Source organism: Arachis hypogaea, chromosome 1 (genome assembly GCF_003086295.3).
Source record: "Arachis hypogaea cultivar Tifrunner chromosome 1, arahy.Tifrunner.gnm2.J5K5, whole genome shotgun sequence".
NCBI lineage: Eukaryota > Viridiplantae > Streptophyta > Magnoliopsida > Fabales > Fabaceae > Arachis > Arachis hypogaea.
This window is the reverse complement of record NC_092036.1, coordinates 18577601-18601879: the sequence shown is the minus strand read 5'-3', so window position 1 is coordinate 18601879 and position 24279 is coordinate 18577601. Positions and strand designations below refer to the sequence as shown.

At 33.0% G+C, this 24279-nt stretch overlaps 1 long non-coding RNA gene across 1 annotated transcript; it reads right to left on the bottom strand.

Moving 5' to 3' along the window:
• Positions 1 to 2460: 2460 nt before the first annotated feature.
• Positions 2461 to 7161, bottom strand: LOC112740112 (uncharacterized). The gene is made up of 4 exons (XR_011880501.1): positions 7093 to 7161; positions 5828 to 5903; positions 2794 to 3215; positions 2461 to 2690 (listed from the first exon to the last, which is right to left on the bottom strand). It is a non-coding gene; the product is annotated as an uncharacterized lncRNA (long non-coding RNA).
• Between the last annotated feature and the right edge of the window lie 17118 nt (positions 7162 to 24279).

Sequence of the window (24279 nt, the reverse complement as noted above, 5' to 3'; positions counted from 1 at the left end):
ATATGCTAACTGTATGTCACTAATACGGCGTGTCAATGCTAGCCTAATTAAAATATATTAAAATATTAAGAGTAAACTGAAACTAAACGATAAGAATGAATTTGAAATCAAATATAAATTAAATGTTGTGAATTAAAAACAAACATAATTTAGTAGATATTTTTGTAAATAGAATTATATTACAAATATTTTAAAATATATCATATATTCTTGTTAGTAAATTATATAAAAATATTTTTAAAAGTATTTTAGTTATTTTTATATAAATAAAGCAATAAGTTTTAAATAATATTTTTACATAATTCACTAACAAAAACATGTGATACTTAACATAATTTTTGTTTTAAAATAAAAAATATTACTATATTAAAATAAATCTTAATAAAAATGATATGTTTTTAGAATGTTATCAATATAATTTTTATTTGCAACAAAATTATTGAACAATAACTATTATTTTTTCTCAAAGCTTACATTTTATTTTCAATTTTTCTTGATATTTAGTTTTAATTTCTTTCGAATATTGTAATATATTTTAATTATAATTCTCGACGTAAATAATATATGACATGATAATCTTACGCTTACACAGTTGTTAGTGTCACACATTAGTGATACATACTTTAACATATAATTAGCATATGACTCTCAATGGTATAATTAAAACATATTTAAAATATTAATAATAAAATTAAAACAAATTTAACATTAATCGTATTTTAAAAATTGAAAGTAAGTACTATCTTTTTTAAATAAAAAACTAAAGTATTATTATGTATACATGTAGATAACTCAAACAAACTCGATCTTTCTCATAAGCCCTACACAAAATTATTGTGAATTAACATTTGAAAAACGCAAACCAAGTACATTGATTGAGGAATAACTTGTGACTTGTAACTAAAATATATAAAAGCTCTGTCATAAACAAACAACAACTGATTATGAAAAGAACCCTAACCTCTCTTAAGAGTTAAAACAGTAGTTAACAGGTCCAAAATTGCTCATGTATGATTCTAAAATTGAATTTGGGGCAGAAAAATTTAGTATTTATTATTATTATTATTATTATTATTATTATTATTATTATTATTATTATTATACAAACTTTAGTGATAATTTTAGTTTACCTGCCATGGAGCACATTAAAATTCTTGTGGCCTGTTATGAGCATGTGCGACAGGGAAAGAAAAGGGGAAAAAAATTGATTAGGGTTGTGACTTGTGACTCTGTGTGGCTAATTGCTTCGGTTTGAGGATTTATTACTCATTAAGCAGCGTCTTTGTTGGCTGGTTGGTTATGATTTGGTGTAGTGCGGGTCCAAGCAGCTGTTGGTGACAGTGATAAAAGGATAGTGAGTTTTATTTCATTCAATTAAAATGGTTTCCTAATTCGTTTAAAAGAAAATTATGTGCACAAAAAATCAATTATTGAATTACTCATCATGTATTAATCTAATATGTAGTATTTAATTTATTTTTAATAGTATTTTATATTTTAATATATATAAATTTTTTCTTATATATACTAAAGAAATATTTATTTATAAAAGTAAAATAAAAAACTATTATTTATCACTACAACAAAACAGCATTTTGGCGACGGTTTTTTTTAATACTTGGCGACGGTTTTTACTGTCACTAAATGGTTTTGCGACGGTTAAAAAAAGCGTCACAGATTTGAGCGTCGCTAGTTGACATAGTGACGGTTTTGGACCACCGTTGGTAAGAGTGTCGCTAAATTGTTTGTAACGGTTTTTGAAATATAAAACCGTCACTAATTTATAACACTTGTAAAGGTGTTTTTTATGATGTATTTCGCGACGTTTTGAAACTGTCGTTAAATTACTAATTCCTGTGACAGTTTTTTCTTATATTTCATAACTATTTTAAATCGTCACTAAGTTACTAGTTTTTATGACCGTTTTTAGGTATATTTAGTGATTATTTAAACTGTCACAATATTTTTAGTGACGATTTTTCAATTTAAAACCGTCACTAAGTTACTAATTTCTGTGACAGTTTTTTCCTTTATTTAGTGACTGTTTTAAACTGTCATAATCTCTCCAATATCAATGCTTTCTTTTATTAATTATTGCATAAATCATTTCTATTATAAATAATAATTTATGTGTCCACCAACAAAATAATAAATGGCACTATATTTCAATAAATTTAAACTCAATCGCACAAGTTTTACATAGTCATAATCCATAAAATGTAAATTCAAAAAATCCCAACTTAATCCAAACATATAAAGCTAACAATTGTACTTGTAACTTAATCCTCAAAATTTCTCCGCAACTACTTCGCTTCACCTTCAACCTCAATAGTATCCAGTTTCAACAATTGCTTCACAAGCAACTCTTTTCCTCTACAAATGAGATAATGCAATTATTAGAATGCATTTGGTGAATATTGCTAATAACAATTTTATGAGAATTCATGAATGCAGTAAATAAACATGCTAATAAAGATGAAATTAAACCATGCTAGAAATCCATTGGTTAAGAAGAATGATCAACAACAAAGCCCCTAGATCATTACTGACAGTGACAATAACAATAAATATTTAAAATCCTCAGAACCAGTAATAATTATAGGAAGCTCAGGATCAAAGCATACAGCAGATACATTATGTGTGTGACCCTCCAAAGTCTAGACACAACTTTTAGTCTGATAATCCCATACCTGTTTCATAGGTTTTATCCATGTAATAATTCCAATCTATATATACATAAAAGGCAAACAAATCTTAGCAAAGTGTAAAGAAAATAGAAAACAGAAAGCAAACCTTTGTAGTGTGATCATCAGATCTAGTTATTAGGTAAGGTTTGTCACCACCTGTAAAGTAATCAACACAATTCACTCCTTTCTGATGAGCATCCAATGTAAAATTAGGGTCTAGAGAGCCAAGATTCCAAATCTGCAAGGAAGATTATGGCATTAATGCCCTATATTGCAAATTTCTAAAAAAAAAAAATAGCCAGTGAAGTTGAATCCTTTAAAAATGATATTAGTATAATTCAGATGCTATTCATTAAATCTTAAACTATCTTACAGGTTAGATATACCTTTTACTTTTTACCTAAAAAATAACTCAGACTAAAAAAATTATAAATCATAAATAAACCAAGAGCTGTCATCTAGTAGCCTTTGGTGATCTGATACTTCTTCATCACATGATGGAATTTTTTCACTGGTTTTAGGAATATGCTGCAAGTACAGACAAGAGACATTTGTATTAATATCCTAATTGGAATTCTATAGCTACACTTACATATAAAGCACTAAATTCAATATATTCACTACATAAACACTTGGATCAGAAGCTACAATCCTTCAACTCAAACAGAGTTACCCAAATAGTATATCATATACACTTGGATCATAATACTTTTTCAACATGAGATTAAATATCTAGTTTTGTTTGACCTTGGGGAAAAAAATGATATCCAACCCCAATGCATTAACCTTGGAACATACAAATCTTTGAATCACAACCTTTTTTCCCCTGAAAAAGAAATATAACAAAGAAATATACCAATAGCTTTAATTCTAATTTTAACATCATGGGGACCTAAAATTGAAGATTGTTGATCATCACAGTACTCAATACATGAGCTTCAATCACTTTTATTAGATACCATGAGTGTATAAGTTAAATGTCTTGAAATTTTAATTATGGATAAGATCAATTTATCTAAAGAATGAAGTGGATATGGTTGAATTGATAGATTTTTAACACCAAGAATCCAAGATAGAAAGGTGAAATCCCAGACTAAAGTTCGGCTAATTTAATTAGCTTTTCCATCTTTAAAGTAGCAATTTACAGAATTCAAGAAGTGCACTAACCAGATCATGATGTCGCACAAAAATATTAAAAAAATCAAGAGAAGAAATAAGAAATTGAGCATTTAAAGAAATCTAGTTAAAGCATTTCATCAAACGTGTTGAGTGCTAGTAAAATTAAAAAGAAACAAGTGATTTCAAAGTAAAAATTGCAAATATCAATATGAGAATATAATCATTATGATAAATTACAGCAAAATAGAGCACCAAAAACAAAAATTTTAGATATAGTCAAAAAACTTCTTACATGGCATCAATTTCATCCCATGTCATGGTCTCCAGGGTCAAGAATATGCAGATCATTCAAAAGAGTCCCTTTTGCATGTTGTCCACCAAAAATTACTAAGCTTGTTCCAACAGGGTTAGCTGATTGGCCTCCACGTGACACCTAGGAAACCAATATGATAAAAGGGCACTTAACAAGCCATTATTGAATTTCTATAAAAATAGAGGAACATTCATTGCTAAAACTCACAAATTTATCTTTCTATTTTGTTAGTCTTAGAGAAATACTGATGTGAAATGTCACGTACTTCTAGTACAAGTTCTGAGATTTTACAAGGATTCTTAAGATAAAAATTATAAAAGAATAAGGGATACATACTGGAGCTTTGCCAGAAGTCTTCAAAGTTGACCAAGTTGAAGTTTGTATAAATTCTGTAAAAGTGCAGGCCCAGTTGCCCACTATATTATAAACTAAACAGAGAAGAACAAGGAGCACTTTGAAAGCTCTTTCTCTTCCTTACAAGATAAAGGCAATTTAATCCAAACAAAGGAGGAATCTAGGCATTCAAATGAAGCAATGTCATCTAAAATATAAGAATAATTCTAGATCCTCCTAAGGAATTCTCCCAACAGTCCTCATAATTGCCAAACAAGAAAAAATATTTAAATGCTTTGAAAATGTATTTAGTAACTTCTGAAAAACTTCAATGTCTTTTACACAAGCATATCCTCATTCTCATCATAGTTTTCATTGATTATTGGAAAGTAACGAAGAACTTTAGCAGGCACCTTCTTCCTAATATTCCCATCATTTGATTCTTGAATCTCACCACCCTTTGTATCTAGTTTCCATCTAGACCTGTTGCAAACTTTACACATTTCTTTCTCCTTGTCTTCACCCCAATACAGCATGCAATTGTTCGAGCATGCATGTATCTTCTCATAATTCATACCAAGCTTCAAGATAGTTTTCTTTGCTTCATAAAATGAACTCGGAATCTTTGCATGTTCAAATGCATCATGTAAGAGTTCAAATATCATCGACATTGCCTTGTCAGTCATCCCACATATACACTTAATATGATACATCTTCACCAAAAAGGACAATCTTGAATATCTTGTACACCCTTCATACAAAGGTAGTTCTGCATGACTTGCTAATTCTTCAAACTCCGCTGCATCAGCTACATCTGGCATCACTCTTTCAACTCCATCAATGTCTTCATCTAACTCTAATGAGACTTCATTTGCCCAGTGCATATCAGTTCCAAAAGCATCTCCAAGCATGTCATGAATAGAATCTTGATTAAAATCATCAAAAGCATTTGAAGCATCACTATTTGAGACGTTACTACTGGGATCCCCTACCTCAGTCTCTCCGTGATAAAACCAAAGTGTATATTCTTTCGGGAATTGGGTACATATCAAGTGATCGTACATCTCACCCTTTGTCACTTTTTTCTAAAACCGTACTTCAAACAAGGGCATACAGTTGCTTCAGCTAAACTATTTTCGAAGGCAAAATCAATAAACCTCCTAACCCCTTGCTCATACTCTATTGAGTTTCGTGGCTTTGTGATCCATGACTTATCCATTGAACCAATATAAGAATATTCCTTCAAATTTCAAACAAGAGTATATCCTTAATTCTATCTACAATGCAATAAATACTAAACTATGAAAAGTACCATGCAATAAAAATATAGTTTGTACAGTAGTAAAAATAAATATAAACTAAGAAAAAAACTAACTGAATGTGGCGATGCCGCAAGGAAGCTCCACCTTCTAACTCTCTCACTTCCAACAATACTTATATGAATCTTCTCTCTGCATTCATATAGAAAATTCTAATGAGAAAATTCCAGGTTGACTTCAAGGACTTAATAAATATAAACCTTCATTTTCACTTGACCTTGAAATTTCACCGCGTGGGCCAGAGATTATTATCAACGAAAGCAAGCAAATACAAGTCAAACCATGATGTGCACAAGGCAAGACCACATATCTACGTCAATCATATTAGATATACATTATTAAAATAGTACAATAATATATTTTTTTAAAATTATCTATCATTTAGTCTTTAAAAAAAATTAAAAAATAAGTAACTTTTCATAAAAAATAAGTAACTTCTTATAAAAATATATATTCAAATTAATTAAATAATATTATTTAAATAAAAAAATTGACTAAAAACTGAAAATTTAAAAAATAAATAGCATTTCTCTTATTATATAAAACAAATATAAAATTGAAACGTGCTTCTGCCACTTGAAATCAAGTTCGAAGTCCAAAAAATACAAAAGACTTACAACCAGTCATCCAAAAAATATTAAACTAAAAAACACTAATTCTGGTCTAAAACTGGTATTAAAGAGAAAGAAAGCACTAGTAAAAATAGCAGCAGCAGTAGTCTCGCAATGTGAAATATATTAGCAATGGAGAATTGGAAATCTCATATATATATTAGCAATTCCATTTCTGTCTCATGACACATATGCTACATTAATTTATTTCCTATAATATAGAAGTTAGACACCTAAGTCAATATGAACACAAGAAAGTTAGTAAGAGATAGTTTTTTTATACTAGTAGTGATGGTGGTCTTTTGTTTTTAGCTTTTGCTATAAATTAGTCATCAAGCTCACATCAAGTTTATAGGTGCACAAAAACAAAACTATCAGGTTTTACAAGGATGGACATAAGATAGAGAGATGAAATCTAATACTAAAGTTCAGCTAATTAGCTTTTCCATTTCTAGTATAGCAATTTGCATAATTCAGGAAGATGACTAACCGATTCATGATGTCATCAAGGCACAAAAACATCAAAGAAATCAAGAGAAGAAATAATAAAGGGAGAATTCAAAGAAATCTAGTTGAAGCATTTCATCGAATATGTTAAGTGCAGAAAAAAAAAGTGAATTCTATACTCTTAATACTGTTACATGCACACAAACAAAGTAAAACAAAACACAATTGCACGATATATAAGTAAAATGGAGAAGAATTATGACCAGAACAGTTCCGAGATTGTAAATTGCCTGATGGAAATCAAATTGTAAACTGAATAGCTGCACGGAACTGCATTGAAGAATATTGGAAAGTTAAAAAGTGGAAGAGAGAATAAGTTATATGCTAAAGAACATAGTAAATGTAAAGAACTGGTTTGCAAATTCTATCTGGTATCCTCCTATAACTTTTGTACCTTGCTGATAGCAGTTCTTACAATCTTTTGCTTTTCTCAAAATGGAACAATGGCACTAAGTTCCTAAATTGGAAAAAAAATACAAAGCACAAAGAAAATAAGTTAGAACTCCAATACAGAAAAAATATAATTCATATATCAAGATTGATAGCAATATCTGGTTTTGTTTAATTAAGTTCATTTTATCAAAGAAATAAAATGATGAAAGCCTGGGTGATTATTTACTATAGAATAATAAATTTTAGCAACATAGTTACACAATCAGTGATATAATGTAAGGACTATTACTTAACAAAATAAAGAAATAGTAGAATAAGCTAATTATGAAATAAGACTCTGGTTTAATATATCTGGAGTGTGCTACATGTATGTACGGATAACCTTCTTAGCTAAGGATTAATAAAAGATGTTACTCCCCTAAATTTACTTAAATTGATAACTAGCAGTAGTTGAAGATGAGATTTGTTTACGAGTCAAGAAGTGCTTTTGGTATAAACAAGGCCTTTCAGGAGAAATTCAAGTGTTTGGTTCCCAGAAAGGTGGTGAAAACAGTTTCTTTAATATCTTTTCCAAGAAGCTCAAGTTTTTTGCTTCAACAAAAGTTCTACTATAAATCGTTGCCCCCAGAAGAAGCACTACCCAAAAATGCAGTAAGAAGCATGCAATCGTAATACAGACTCATTGCTTTCTTATGCCTTTTGTATGAAATTAGTCCATTTATTTTCACTATGAATTAAAATGTGAAAAATTAGTCCATTTATTTTCACTATGAGTTCTGAATTCAGTATTATGCAGTATCCATCAACAAATTTAGTATTTCAGATTTTACATTTATTTTTCTCAAGAGCTTCTCAAATTTTGCTTCAGCTTCAGTGGTTCTTCCTCTCTGAAAAATACCTCTAACAAAGTAAGATCAACACTTAAATACTAGATTTACAAGATGATGAATGACTTCGGTTATTATAGTAATATTAACTAATAAATAAAATGAAATTTAAATACCTGAAAAATTTCTAAAACATCTCGGAACAAGTTTATCTGACTATTAAGATCCTTTTTGGCAGAATCCTTGCCACGGGATGAATGAGACTGTTTAGCCCAAAAATCGCACAGCACGATATTTCACTATAACTGAAACTTGAAAGTAGTAACTAGTAGTAGTAAGTATTGAAAGGATAATGACAAACAAAAAAGAATTCTCAAAATTGTTCATTAATAGTACTCAGAAACTCGGTTAAAACGGAGCACAAATTAAACCAAGATCCACTAACAATATCATTCTATAGACCTAACACAAAAGAAAATAGGTTGAAGCATTTCATCGAACATGTTGAGTACATTCAAAGAAATAATAAATAGAGCATTCAAATTAAAGAAATCTGGTTGAAGCATTTCATCGAACATGTTGAGTGCAGGTAAAATTAATATGATATAAGAGAATTCAAAGAAACAATCGCAAGTATGAACATGAGGATATAATCATAACAGTAAATTGCAGCAACAACAAAGAAATTGCAGGAAAAAATATAGTAAAAGAACAAGTAAATACTCACTATCAGTGTTCAATGGGGTTGAAAAAGAAGAAAAAAATAGCCAAATAGAGAATTAGGGTACGGTTCGCACACATAAAATAGGAGAAGAGAAAGGACGACGGGGGGGACGACGAACAGTGAAAGGCGAGCGCGAAGTGCAACGGTGAACAGCGAACGCGACTGCGACGCAGCGACGGTGAACGGCGAACACACTGTGACGGTGAACGGTGAATGCGATCTGCGACGGTGAAGGTAATGGTGTTACTTTTCCTGTTTCTCGTCTCTTCTCATTTCATCTCAAACAACAGAGTAAAAGTAAGAGTGAAGAGAGATAAATTTCATTACTGACGGTCAAAAAAATTATATTATAAGTGTCACAATGTTAATTAATGGAGACCCTTAGAATTAGGGTCACAAATTTAGTGTAGCTATATAACTAATTTGGTGTAGTGTATTGAGGTCTAAAATTTTTTGTCTCGCACGTGGTTTGCTTCTATCTCGACGAATTATATCTCATTTATTCAATTTGCCTAAAGACTTGGCGAACTACTCCCATTTCTATCAGTTCGCCTAATTATTCCACAAATCGGCCCAAATCCATACTCTATAAATAGCAATGAGTGTAAGGTAAATTTAATCGCACCAAATCTTACTCTTTTCATTTTCTTCACCTCTTTCTCTTATTCTTTTTACTTCTAAAATGTTCCTAATGCGGTTGTTATTAATTCATTATGATGAAAAAGAAATATTATTAGATTAAAATAGATATATTATATTTAGTTCTACTCAATGGATATTTATCTATATGTACTATAAAAATTCCAACAAATAGACGAAAATTTTGTGGCGTTTAACAAAAGCATTTGCAAATAGAAATATAACGGCGGTTAATGTGACAAAATATGCTTGCGCTGCTATGTTATCAGAATTTAGCGGCACCCGAACCACTGAAAATGATGTTTAGGGGCGGTTAGCGCAGCAAAAAAAATTCCTGCAGCCAAACCGGTTACCTTGCTGCAAAATAACATTGCCCTTGTACATAGTTTGTATATTGTTTCTTTTCAAAAAAATCAATGGACTATAATATGAATAAGTTCACACGCAAATTCTTTAAAGTTGTGCTAATTTAATATTGCCTTTGATAAAACTAAAAGTTTTGTTTGCTACTTAAATTGAGTTTGTCCATATTTAATTTTTATTATATATATACACTAAAAACTTATTTCTCAAAATTTGTTTGAATCACTGTGACATAAACTATAACATTAATTTTGTATTTCTTTTAGAGTAGGAAACAACAAATTAGAACATTAAAAGGAATATATTTGTAACCTTTTGTCAATTATTTAAATTAAAAAATCAACAATTTTTTTTTGAATTTATAGCACTATTTCACAAAATAAAAATTATTGCCAAATAATATTTTTAAAAAATCTAAAATAAAATAATCCAAAATAATGTTTCAAATTTTTTTATCATGTGCACAAATTTACTAACTAAGCTTTTTGGTTTAGTATAAAATCTTTTAAATTTGCATTTAGACATAAATTTAAAAGAAAAAAAGTCAATGTTTAAGATGAATTTTATAAAAATAAAATAAAATTGAATTAAGCATAAATTAAGGCTTCTTTTAAGCTGCACCTTACTTAATTAACCTCTCTAAGATATTTGTACTGTAGACAAATATCTAATACTATGACCTTAACCATCAAAATATGATAAATCAATCTAAGTCTTAAAATTAAAGATCAATATCTCCATTACATCATCAACTACTAGTGTTTCGTTCAGATCAAATTTCTGTTGAAATATCGTATTAACTTGGCTAAAAATATTTTCTCATGAATCTATGAATCTACATGCTTCACGTGCTAGAGGATTTGATAAGTCATCTCTAAACTATAGATCTTTGTTTAGATTGAGCCCTTATCTACAACATGCATGTACATCACCATTTATTTGTTGTCCATCTAAAGTTCCATTGTCTTCTTCTGAAATCTTATTGAGATCGAAATCATAGTTATTAGAACTGAACCGGTAATCAATCTGGCTAAATTACTGGGTCCCAGGATTAATGGTTCAATCGGTAGATCACTGGTCGAACCGTTTGACTCGTTAATAATTAAATAAATATATACAATTATAAAAAATTAAAATTTAAATCATAAAAATATGAACTTAATTTTGATGTATTATATCCAATTATATAATACTATATCAACAAAAGTAGTTATCTTTTATATTCATCGCACGAATAGTTATTCAAAAAACGGATGTTATTGGACAATTGTGTAAAATATTTTATATTATTAGTATATCGATCAAAATTAAATTATAAAAATAAATAAATATAATATTATTATTGAATAATAAAAATAATATTTTATATATTTAAATTTTGTTGTTTTAATTTAAATATAATTTCTTTAATATAATAAATATATAATTATTAGTCATTAGTATCATAAATACGTTGTTAACAAAAAGGAGTTGTTTGTATAATATATAGGAAAGTTATCCCGTATACTGACGCAAATGTGCGAAACATCATATTAATTGTACCACCAAGTAGCTTATTTTAAATTTGTCCATTAGTGAAGGGCAAATAGTCCAATATAACCTCAAGCATTCATTTGAAATTACATTAAGGATTGGCTGTAAAAACAAAATAGGAGTAGAGCTTATTAAACAGCATGGTTAGTGTGAGTTTGGAAGCTTTAGGCCTGATCTGGTTTAGTGAAAACCCAAATGATTCTTGTAAGAAATAGTTTTACAAGAATTAAGTCAGATCAAAGAAGGTGAGATGGAGTGAGAGAGTGGATTTAATGGTCTAGTCTTAGGTTGTTCATTCTGGAAGGAGTGCAGTCATTGTGTGTTGAGAGGCAGCAGTGCGTGGTCTGAGATTTATTAAAGTCATATAGAAAGCAAATGGGCATAACACAATAGGCGTGTGGCGAAGGAAGAATGGCGTATTTGAGGGAAGACCATAGTGGGATGTTGGTGAAAGATGAGGTATGTAAGGTTTTGCCTAAACTATGTTTACTGTGATTGAGATTTTGAAAAGCTTTTGTCTATGCTCGGTGGGTATTACGGGGGGAGGGGCGCATTGGTTTGGAACAGTGTATGTCGATGCATTAATTTTTTTCTTAGAAACGAAGATGGGGGTGTGGGTTTGATAGTGTAGTTAGGTCTAACAGATAATGGTAGCATATAAATTTGTGTAGTAATTTTATTGCGGAGGCTGAGGTAGCGGTGAGTGAGGATAATTTTGGCTAATGGAATACCAAGTTGGGATTCGAGTAGGTTAAGTAACGTGCTTTGTGATATGATTTTTTAGGAGGATGATTATGAGTGTACGTATGACATGTTTAAATTTAGAGTGTTGGCGGTGGTGTCACTTACATGGTATGTCTTAATTCTTCTTTGCGGTGGGAACTAACATTATGTTTGCTAGGTTTGCTACAGTATTGGTGAATGGTTTTGTGACATACAGAGTATTTGGAGAAGTTGTTGCAGCAGAGGCAGAGAGAATTTTTTTTAATGTCTTCTTCTAGCAGAACGATCCCCGAATTGGATGCAGAGGATGAAGGGAATTCTAATGTCTTCGGGGATAGCGGAGATGGTGATGCAATGGTATGATTGGCGTTGGTGTATAATTTACTGGGTTGTATAGTAATTGTAATTTAGGATCGTTAGCGGTAACCATAACTGGTCAGCTTTTCTCTGTGCAGGAGATGCTGCTGGATACTAGGATGGAAGCAGAGGCAGAGGAGTTGGAGGAAGAATCACAAGATGAATGATACAGTGAGCAGAATGGCAGTGCTAAATATGTAATGTTTAGTCGTGCACAGTTATTGGAGATGGAGTTCGCTAACCTGGATAAGGCGTGTCATTTCTATGAGCAATACAGTCGAGCAAAGGGTTTTGCCATGCGACAAAGGAAGAAACTGAAGAATAGGAAGGGTGAAATTGTTCACTACACGTATATATGCAATAGAGAAGGATTTAGACATAGAAAATGGCTTTAGATGCAAGATCGAAAGAGGGAGCACAAGGTTGTAACCCGATGCGGGTGTCAGGCAGAGATGAGGATAAAGTGAAAAGCCGATAGCACCAGTAGGTATGTGTGTCATTTTGTGGCTGAGCATAACCACGAACTTTTCCCAACAAAGTTTGTGTCATACCTGCCAGCATACATGAAAATATCAGATGTTCATGCAGCCCACATGGAAAGTTTGAGGCAAGTTGAGATTTTGATTCCAAAAATTTATGAGTCTATTGTTGCCCAATGAGGGGTTTAACCTAGTTCCATTCACAAACAGAGATATGTATAATGTGGTTAAGCGGCAACGTACAATGCACTGTGGCGATGTGAATGCCGCATTACGGTATTTCAATTCTTGTGCAAGGGCAGATGAGAAAATGTATTGGCGATACTAGGTTGGGGATGAACAACAAATGTGTGATCTGTTTTGGAGCAATAAGCGTGGTTAGGATGATTACAAAATTTTTGGAGATGTTTTGGTATTTGATGCAATGTATGGGCGAAACAAGTACAATTTGCCAGTGATTGTGTTTGCCGGAGTGAACCACCATAACCAAACATGTGTCTTCGGTGCAGCCATGGTGTCTTCTAAAACACAAGCGTCATTTGTGTGGGAGTTGGAAAATTTTTGGAGTGCATGGAAGGGAAAGAGCCTATGGCAGTCATCACTGATGGGCATAGAGCAATGCGGCTTGCCAGTCAAGAAGTGTTTCCAGAAGCACATCATAGGCTATGTGCATGGCACCTACTGAAAAATGCAATCGTGAATGTGTGCAAGCCTCACTTCACAACTCTACTTAGAAATTGCATGCTTTCCAACGTTGAGGTTGAAAAGTTTGAGAGGCAATGGGAGGCAATGATGGATGAGTGTGGGGTGTGGGAAGTAGAGTGGGTAAAGGATTTATACGGTAAGAAGATGTCATGGGCAATCGCGTACATATGCGGATACTTTTATGCTGGCCTCAGGACAACATCTCGATGTGAGTCATTGCATGCGAAAATAGGGAGGTTTGTGGAGAGGCGATACGGAATCTTGGAGTTTATGACGAACTTTCAACGATGTGTTGATTTCTTGATGGATAATGAGGAGGAGCTTGTGTTTAGGTCGTTGTATGGGAGCCCGGTGCTTCAAACTCAGTTTCCAGAGTTAGAGAAGTCAGGTGCAGTGAGCTACATGAAGAAAATATTTCTGCATTTTAGAGATGCGTTGAAAAGAAGTATTCGAATTACTATTGTAGAGTGCAACAAATTGGATGATCAGACAGTTTATGTAACATAGAAGTATCGTATGCCACAATTCAGGTGGACTGTTGCCCACCATTTTTGAGAAGATTCCTTTTTTTGTAGTTGTCTGAGGTTGGATTCGTTCTGACTAACTTGTGTTCACATGCTTGTAGTCTTGGTGCAGTTGGACATAGATTGTCTTCCAAAAAGCATGGTATTGCAACGCTGGTCGAAGACGACCAAAGTTGACCTGAAGGGGTCTTCCACCATGAACGAATAGGGTGATGTGAATGCAGTATATAAGGTCCGAGTGGATGCTTTCCTGCCGCATTGTAAGTGGTTGGCAAGAGTTGCGTGTATGCGAGAGAATGATTTCAAGAGTTATTTAGAGAAGATAGTTGAGGAAACGACTTTCTTGAAAATGAAGAGTGGTCTTAGGACTACTGGCAGGTGTAATGTTGATGGTGCTGAAGAAGGAGCGCGAGATCCCATTACGGTTTGGACTAAGGGAACTGGTCGTGCTCAAGAGCCTTTCGGTTGTCGGGAAAGAAAGAGGCGCAAGTGCAACACCTGTAGAGAAGTTGGTCATCGCCGTATTCATTGCCTGAGTAGTCCACCAAGCCAGCCGACATGTAGCCAAGACCCTGCAGAAGATATTATACTCCACAATAAATCACAGAGCCATGGCCCGGTACGTACAATTGAATGACCTTGCTATTTGAAAAAGTTTGTATTGAAGTTGTGCTATATGGACGACAAATTATTTTTTGGCCAAATTATGTGCGTTGTCTTATGTTTAGTGCTGGATGATGAACTATAGATGGGTGAACCTGTGGTATTTCCATTGATTAAGAAATCAGTTGCATAAACTAAGTAGAGTTCATTGTATAATTAAATAACTTTTGGCACTTACCATGTGGCCTAAACAAAGCTGCATTTAAAGTTTTGGTTTGAATCGACAAATCCCTCTTTATTAATAGAATGGTGGGTCTGTTAGTTAATTAAATGAGAATGATCCATATCATATGCATGAACTAATGTTAACATAAAGTGAGGAATTTGATGTTAATTTGCATGTGTTTCGTAGGTGGTCAGTAACGAAAACCAAAGCCAGAGAGGTAGCAAGACGGTGCGTGTCAGTGCAACCCGTTTGAACGATGCCTAAAGTTCAGTAGGAAGATTTCATGTTGTTGGGGTTTACACTGTAGTGGTATGTTTGTCTAGTAATTAGTTAAATTGGCATGTGATCCATATGTTAGTGGTTATGGTAAGTTATGTACTGACGCTAAGGAGGTGGTGGACTTAATGTTGTAAGTTAGTGATGTGAGTTAAATTATGTTACTCGGACTTGTGGGGATGTACTGAAAGTGTGGACTGTGGTTATTATGTAAAGAACTTCATCCCGATTCTCCTGATTGTGTTCCTTTTCTTGAAAAATGTCTCATGTTTGTGTATCATTTATACAGCCGTTGTTTTGCTTCAACAAATTTGAGGAAATAAAGGAATAGTTTTCTATCTATTGATTATTACTTTAATCTTCTCACCATTGAGTAAAACAGTTGACCAGAAATTGTTTCTTTTCAAAACAGTTTTGATGAATACCCCACAATATAACATTTACATTCTCATATTGTGTTATATTCTTCATGTTATTTGCTTAATCCATTATGTTGTTGCTGATGTGTTTAGTTTACAACTAGAGAGTTGATTAGTGAAAGACAACTGAAACCATGAAAATTTCTTACTAAATTGAATCTCCAAAAGACTATAAGTAAATAAAGGAAGAATTGAGATTATCAACTTTTTATTTAATTAGAAAAAATTTCCATTGCTAATCTAGGAACACATAATCATCGACAAGGGTAATCATAAAATACATATGTTAATTTGATATCCATCAAAATGACCTGGATTAGTTTGATAAAACAACAACAAAAATAGACAGTCTATTGGGTAGATTTGTCGAACTAGCACAATTTCTAATGTTAGATAACAAAATAGAATTGATAACTAAAAAAATACATTTGTGTTAAAAAAAGTCTCATTATTATAACTCCAATAGGTAATTAGATGCAGTGTTATATAAAACACAGGTAATTGTTCCACACCTGGGTTGGATTACATGGGTTTCCTAAGTAATGCAACTAAAATTAGGCCACACACTAGACACATGTGTGGCCATGTTTTAGTTGTAACAAAAAAGCCATACATTGTTTTTATATACCAACTTAAAATGAGCTCCACTAAATTCAGTTTGTGCATGCTTACATCTTACTACATATTTAACAAAATGTAACAGTAACTTGTTCCAACAATATACATGGTGACAAGTGACTGAATCACAAAAGTGGAGCATCAATATTGGTTCAAATGCAGCAACACAAACTAGAATGTATTAGATGTCGTCCTTGTTCATGGACTCTTTGTCATTGCAAGGTGTGATTACTTTTCAAACAACTTCAGCCTTGCTATTAAGGCCGGTAATGGGTAGGGTAGGGTTTGGACCCTACCCTAACCCTACTCACAAGTTGAAAATCTCATTAAAACTCTATCCTACCCTACCTGCGGGTTAAGAATCTCTCAACCCTAATCCTACCCGCACTCTAAAGTTCTAAACTCTTCCCTACCCTACCCTACCTACAGAAATATCAATTTTTTTCAAAGTAAATATAAAATTCAATCATTCTAAATTTCGTACATATGAATAAAATAAAAAATAAAAACTAAATTCAAATTAAAATTAAAAACAATAAAATCTTAAAGAAATCCAACATAAAATTACAAACATACATATTGTTATATTAATAACATAAAAAATTAAGTTTAAATTAAAATTAAAAACAATAAAGTCCTAAACAAATCCAACATAAAATTACAAATAGCATAATTATTAAGTTCTTAATGAAATTAAAATAACATAAACAAAGATAAACGTCTTCAAACATTTCTTTTAATTCTAAGTTCTTGCAACATTATTCTTCCGTTAGTTCAAAAAATGTATCATCATCTTCATTTGCAGTTTGATAATAAGGTTTTTCACCTAAAAATCAAATACAACAATTTTATTATATATAATTTTAACACAATTATAATTTTTAAACAAATTAAAAAATTGAAAACATAAATAACCTCTTTTATAATATGCTGCCCACAACTAATTTTGATTGCACATAAGAGCTTCTACCGTATCTTCATGAAGACTACCACGATGAGTAGCAATTATACGGTCACTTGTGCTAAAAGAAGACTCAAAAGCAACAGTAGACACATGAATGGCAAATATGTCTCTTGCAATTTTTTGAAGAGTTGAAAACCTAACTCCATTTATCTTCCACCAAGCTAATATATCAAAATCAGGAGTTAGCGGATGAACATCTTCCTTTACATAGTGATCAAATTTCATCTTCACAAATGAACATTTTTTCTTCTTCTTATGTCTAATATATAATTGATAACCAACACCATCATCTTCATCTGCATTAACCCTAAGCTCTTGTGTAGATTTCACTGACATATTGCTTAAATTAGATGTATTCTTTTGATATTCATGAAGTAACTCATAACATGCCTGTTTGATTCTCTCAACTTCCCTTGTGCATTTATTAGGATCTTCACATATCCTAGAAAACTTGTATTCAACCCCATCAAGCTTATACCTAGGATCTAGAATTACAGCAACACCCATAATGCCATGAATTTTTTTCCAATACTTATCGAACTTTCTCTTCATCATACATGCCATGCTACTAATAACTGGGTTAGGAGAAATAGCCCATTTTTCCAATTCAACATGTATATCACATACTTTATTAAAGTAAATATTGGCAGTTGGAACTTGAATTCCAGAAAATAACTGAGTTACATCATAAAAAAATTTTAATTTACCACAAATTTCTTTTGTAAGTTCTCATTCATTACTTGGCACACTTTTATAATTGGAGTCTTTTTGTTTTAGTCGAGCAAAGATATCTCTCTACAACCATGCAGTTTCTAACATCACATAAGTGGAATTCTATCTAGTCATACAATCAAGAGATAATTTTTTTGTAAAGGGAGCACCTGACTTACTACACCAACTCACAAAGGTTTCATGTCTTTTACTAGTTGAAGTCCAATACACCACACTATTAAAAATTTTCTCCACACTTTCTTTAACCAAATTGAAACCATCCTTCACAATTAGGTTTAAAATATGAGCACAGCAATACATATGCAATAACTTACCCCTACCAACAAATAATTTGAGTCTAGATGTCCCAACAACACATCAATCATAGCATCATTTGTAGAACAATTATCTAATGTAATAGTTGATAATTTTCTATTTAAGGTCCACTCCAACAAAACTTTCATTAATGCATTAGAGAGAACTTCACTTGAATGAGGAGCAAGAACACAAGTAAAGCTGAAAATTGTTAAAAATATATCAGATAAAAAAAGATCACGAGTACATCAAGCATTAGAAAGCATACATTATACTAGAAGCAAAGTTTAAAGTATTACCTCAATACTTGCATTTGTAAATTCCATGAACTATCAATGTAGTGCGTTGTAACAACCATATATCCTTTTTCCTGGTTGGAAGTCCACATGTCAATTGTAATAGCTACTCGACTATCATTTACATCCATCATCTTGTTTATGTTAAGCTTCTCCACTTCATACATTTCAAAGATATCCTTCTTGATTTTATTTTTGACGAAGGAAAAAATGTCAGTAAAGAATTTCTCAAAATAACTTTGTTGCAAGTATAGTTCTAAACTGACAAGCAATCCTCGGTCAACGTTTAATTAGGTTGTCATAAATACAAACCCCAATAAAAATAAACCAAAGTATTCAAACATCGGGTCATCTCAAGAGGAATTACAGGGAAGTGTGTTTATTATTGGTTATGATGTACTTCTTTTTGGGATTTTGAAATAAGGAACAAGAAATGTAAATAGCAAGAAAGTAAGGAAAACTCAAATGGTAAAAAGGTCTTGGCAAGGGTTAACGGTTAAGGATCTCTATCTTTATCACTAACCACAATATGATAGTTGTAGGGATCAATCTCATTTAGTCATCCTCTAACAATTGAAGGAAGGTCAAATGAGCTTCATCAATCCCAATCCATAAGTCCTAGCCACTCACTAATCGAATTAGTGAAAGCTAGTGTCAATGGACATCAACCATCAATCACTTGGGCATTAGCAACTCAAGGTCACCCAAGTTACCAACCCAAGCCAAGAATAGAAAAATCTACTCTATAGCTAAAAGAGACATTTTACCAAACACATAGAATGCAATAAAGAGAAACATCATAAAAGGCAAGAATTAATAAAAGCTATAACTAACACAAGCAAGAAAGAAATAAGAAAAACTAAGGCAAACATAAAAAAGACATGGAAACATAAAATTGCTTTAAAAGGAAATTGAAAGTAACACAACAGTTCATAAACTAAATAGGCAAAATAAAGGAATCAATAAAAGAAGTAGATAACTAAAGTGCTAGAACAAATAAAAGTAGAAAAAAACTAAATTAAAGCAAGATAAAATTCTGAAGCTAAGAAGAAATAAGACTAAAAATCCTAATTCCTAGAGAGATGAGAGAGCCTCTCTTTATAGAAACTTACATCTAAACCTAATGTATGAATGAATGAATAATTGGTTTTCTGCCTTCCAGCTCCACTCTGTAGCCTCTTGTCTTCATTTTCGGGCCTAAAACTGGGTCAAAAGCAGCCCAGAAATCGCCCCCAGCGAATTCACTTTACTGAGGCACGTGACGCTCGTCACTCGTAGGCGTCAGCCACACGTGCGCGTCATTTGGTTACGGCTTGATCACGCGTACGCGTCAGCCATGCGTACGCGTGGACACCAGCTTCTCAAAACTTCAATTTCTTGTGTTCCTTCCACTTTTGCATGCTTCCTTTCCATCCTCTAAGCCATTCCTGCCCTAAAAAACCTAAAATCACTTAACACATATATCATGGCATCGAATGGTAATAAAGGAGCACTAAAAATTTGTAATTTTTAGGTCTAAAAAGCATGTTTTCAATCATAACACAAAATTTGGATGGAAACTTAAAAACATGCAATTTACATGAATAAGTGTAAGAATAGTTGATAAAATCCAATCAATTCAATACAAAATAAACCATAAAATAGTGGTTTATCAGTTTTGGCTTGGTATCTTAAACATTGGTTGCATTGAAGCAAACACTTCCCTTATTGCAACATGATCCGCATATGACAAAGGATACTCATGCATACAAATGGACTTGGTAATCAATTTTCTTGTGTGAGATGCATCAAATATAAAAGCATCTGAACTATTCTTTCCATGTCTTTGAAGAGATTCGGCAATTATTGATTGTCTTAAATTTGCTAATTTTATTCTCTTACAATAATGGAGCACTTGTTCCTTCAAATTTGTAGTCCCATTCCTTGGATTGGCACCAATAACAGACTTACAATGGTTTCACTTTACCTTCCAATCTTCCCCTTATTTATATCTACTAAAGTATTGCCAATAAACACTTTTCAATAAAGATTTATTACTATTTTCAACTGAGGCAGACTCGTCCGGAACAAAATTAGCAGTTTCTTCAACAGGAGTTTCTTCTTGTTGTTCTTGAGCCACTACATCCATGTTGATACTATCCATTATTACCTACACAACAGTAACATAAATAATGAACATTAAAAATTCAAGCATGGTGAAAAATAATTAAGATTCAGAACAAGCACAAAAACTGCAAAACTGAAAAATCATTAAGATTCATAACACACTAAGAATTGTTGTCTTAAAACAAGTTAGATTGAGATGCACAAGGACCAATAAATAAGCAAATGTAATATACGAAAACCCAATTTAATATGAATCTATTCAAACAAAAAAAAAGATCAACAAAGGAGCCAATTACATTCATCATAGTTAATTTAAAAAAATGGGAAAAAATCAGTTATGGCCTCATGGGCACATAGTTAAAGGAGGAACCAACTAGCAAAAAAAAAAAATACCAGCAGAAAAAAAAAAGCATGAACCCTAGAACTAGAACTATAATCTTTTCAATATAGAGAAAGAGCAAAATCCCTAATAAATAAATAAATTATAAAATGAACCCAAAATATTGCAAGTCAAAGATCACTTTGAGAAAATTTTCAGTCAAGACCAAAAGTGTGCTAAAAAGGATAAATCAGTAGGGAAACAAAGTCACAGATTCAAACGCAAAGTAAATCTCCAATTTTCATGTCCAACCAACTAAATGAATCCACATGATGAGCACAAAATTTACAAGAACTAAACATTACTAGAAGAATAAATAAGCATGCTCAAAAATTCCAAGAAGAGCACAGAGCAGCGGCGTAGAGAGGAGAGAAGGGCACAAAGCAGCAGTGTTGTGATGAGAGCACAGAGAAGGAAGAAGAATTACGGCAATGGAGGAACGAGGATGGACCCAAGGAGAGTTGGAGCTTGCGGTGAGGCTTATGGCTTTGGGAAGAAACGGCGCTCCCCCTTAGTCTTAGGGTTTCTGATTTCTAAATGATGAATTATATATGATTTTTATTTTTGTTTAATTTTTATTTTATGTTAACTTCATAAATATACAAATGCTATATATTACCAAAGTAACTAGCTAGCTTAGTGGTTGCTCACTTGCTGCACATGAAGGAGGTTGAGGGTTCAACTTTCACCTCCTTCACTATGGTATATAATTTTTATAAAACATGTTATATATATGGGGTGCGGGTAGGGTAGGATAGGGTACACCCTAAACCTCTACCCCACCCTACCCGCAGGCCTACTCGAACCGCACTTTACCCTACCCGAACGGGTTGGGCCGGGTTCAGAACCAGCAAGGGCTAACAAAATTAGTAAGGTCAAGAGGAGTTGGAGGAGTTGGGTTGACGTACCATGTGGCGGAATATTTTGTAGAAAAGCCCCTATTGTGTTGTGGCCAAGATAAACACCATAGAGCAGATTCGACGCTACATAAAGTTTGGTTAGAATTCAAAAGGTGATCACACTATCTACATCAAGCAGAATTGAAAAGGTCATTTTAAATACAGCGAGTAGGAGCAACCTCTCCAGGTCTTTGGGTAGACCCTCTGGGTAGATGTAGTATCCCCAATTGGTAGGGTCAGGGGATGTGTGGCGGAATGATGTTTCTGCTATGGACGGACATCTTCCCCAATGCATGACACTACAAAAAATAGGAAGAAATAAGTGAAAGGGTCAATGGCCTCCGGCAGGAATGAAACGAGTGGTTACTCGAAAACATGCGTGGACAGAATATAGCTCACGATCTTATTCATGTTGGATTCCCTTCGCACAATGCTCTCTAGAGACCTGTTGACATCCAGCGTATAAATTTTTTATGCCTTAACATCCAGCGGCATAACATACCAGGCGTCTCTGGCTTCCCAAATTGGCACAAACACCTGTCGCAGATAAGCAATGAAGGAAGCATAGCAGTTCATCATCGGTGGTTAGCTACCAAGAATGGCCTTTTTTCCCTACTGTTGATGAAATCAATATTGTAATAAACTACACACTTACATGTTCCAGGTTGTTGGTTTGGGGCATCCAGCGTCCTTTGTAACTATTCTGCAGTTGTGAGATTGGGGAATCGGCAAGCACACCAGTGGCAAAGTCAAATGGAAAGTACCAAATCCTTGGTGTCTTGTTTCTCATGGCTTTCAGTGATGCAATCATGGATGATATATTGATGAGCTATACCAAAGTAAGAAAATCACCATTAATGACCCCAGTAATTTCCTGATCTACAAAGTGTGTGTCGTGTTATTATGTTAGGGCATGTGTTCCGACATGTGTGCAACAAGTAGTAGTACTCACATCTGGGTGGGGTGTGTATGAGGAGGCCAACGAGATGAATACCCTCCTGACAATTTCAAAACCACTGAGCTTGAACAATACCTCCCTGCAGGTGAAGTTGGAAATGTCCAAATTGTAAGCTTAAATATCATTTATCAGTAAAAACAATTGAATTTTCAGAAAATGTAGCACTAGAAACTAAGAAAAGAAATTCGCTAAAATAATCATGCACTGATCGTTGATGTTTGACCAGAGGAAAAAACTTGAGACAATCTAAACCCATTACATAACCAGAAAAACCACGAATAAATTAGCAATTCACAAATCCGAGACTTTGTGGAATGTTTCTTAACCGATGAAAGACCTAGCTGAAACCGGATCAACCGATTCAATAATTCAATACCAAATAATCAATTCCATTCAACTATCGTCATGTTTATTTCTAACAAGCTCAGATGCTAGACAACAATTAAATTCACCACAATAATCGTAGAAATTTTGGCAATACAGGAAAATCAAGAATTTAGCTGCTGTACAAGTTAGAAACCAATTTAAGACGCATTCAATGACCAATAACAAAGAAATAGTAAATCAAGTGACCGTATGCAGCAAGGCAAACCAACTCAACATTTGACTTGTACTGTAACATTTATTTGTAATCATCGACAACAAAACTCGCAGTAGTAAAAAAGTAAATTGCACAAGGGATAAAAAGGGATAAATAAATTGTCAATGTTCTAATGAAAACAGTAATAGGCAAGTAATATGTATTAATGTTCTGACCAAAATAGTAAAACCATCACGTGCAACCACACAACAGCACACCACTATCCAAAAAATCAGATGACAGAAAAGTACAAAACACAAAACCAGAAATTGTCAAAATAAAGTTCTAACTTATAACGACACCTTGAACCAAATGCTAAAATAGACACAGCATATTCTTAACAAAGAGCAACCAAGGTTTCAGAAGATTAAGAAGGATTATAAAGGATTCATGACAAATAACTGTTGAACAGTAGGAAAGAAAGCAATTACTTAATCTGAATAGCAACAACAAGAATGATGCCAATGGTACTTCAATTTTTTAGGAAAATGGAAATCTCTATTATATTAAGCACATTCAATCAAGAAATATGAAAGTTTCGGTAGCCCGCAACAAGATATTGAGAATTGAGAGAGAGGAAGGTGACGGTGGTGTTCATTTGACATGAAGACAGTTAACACATACACCTACACAACGTTCAAACAAGGGAGGGTCTTCATACATACCTGAGCCAAATCAAGTAGGTAGCCAACTAAGCTTTTCTCCTCATTGTGGCCAACGTCACCACCACCATTGACTAGCTGGAATAGCTGCTCCGGCGGAGACTGTGAATA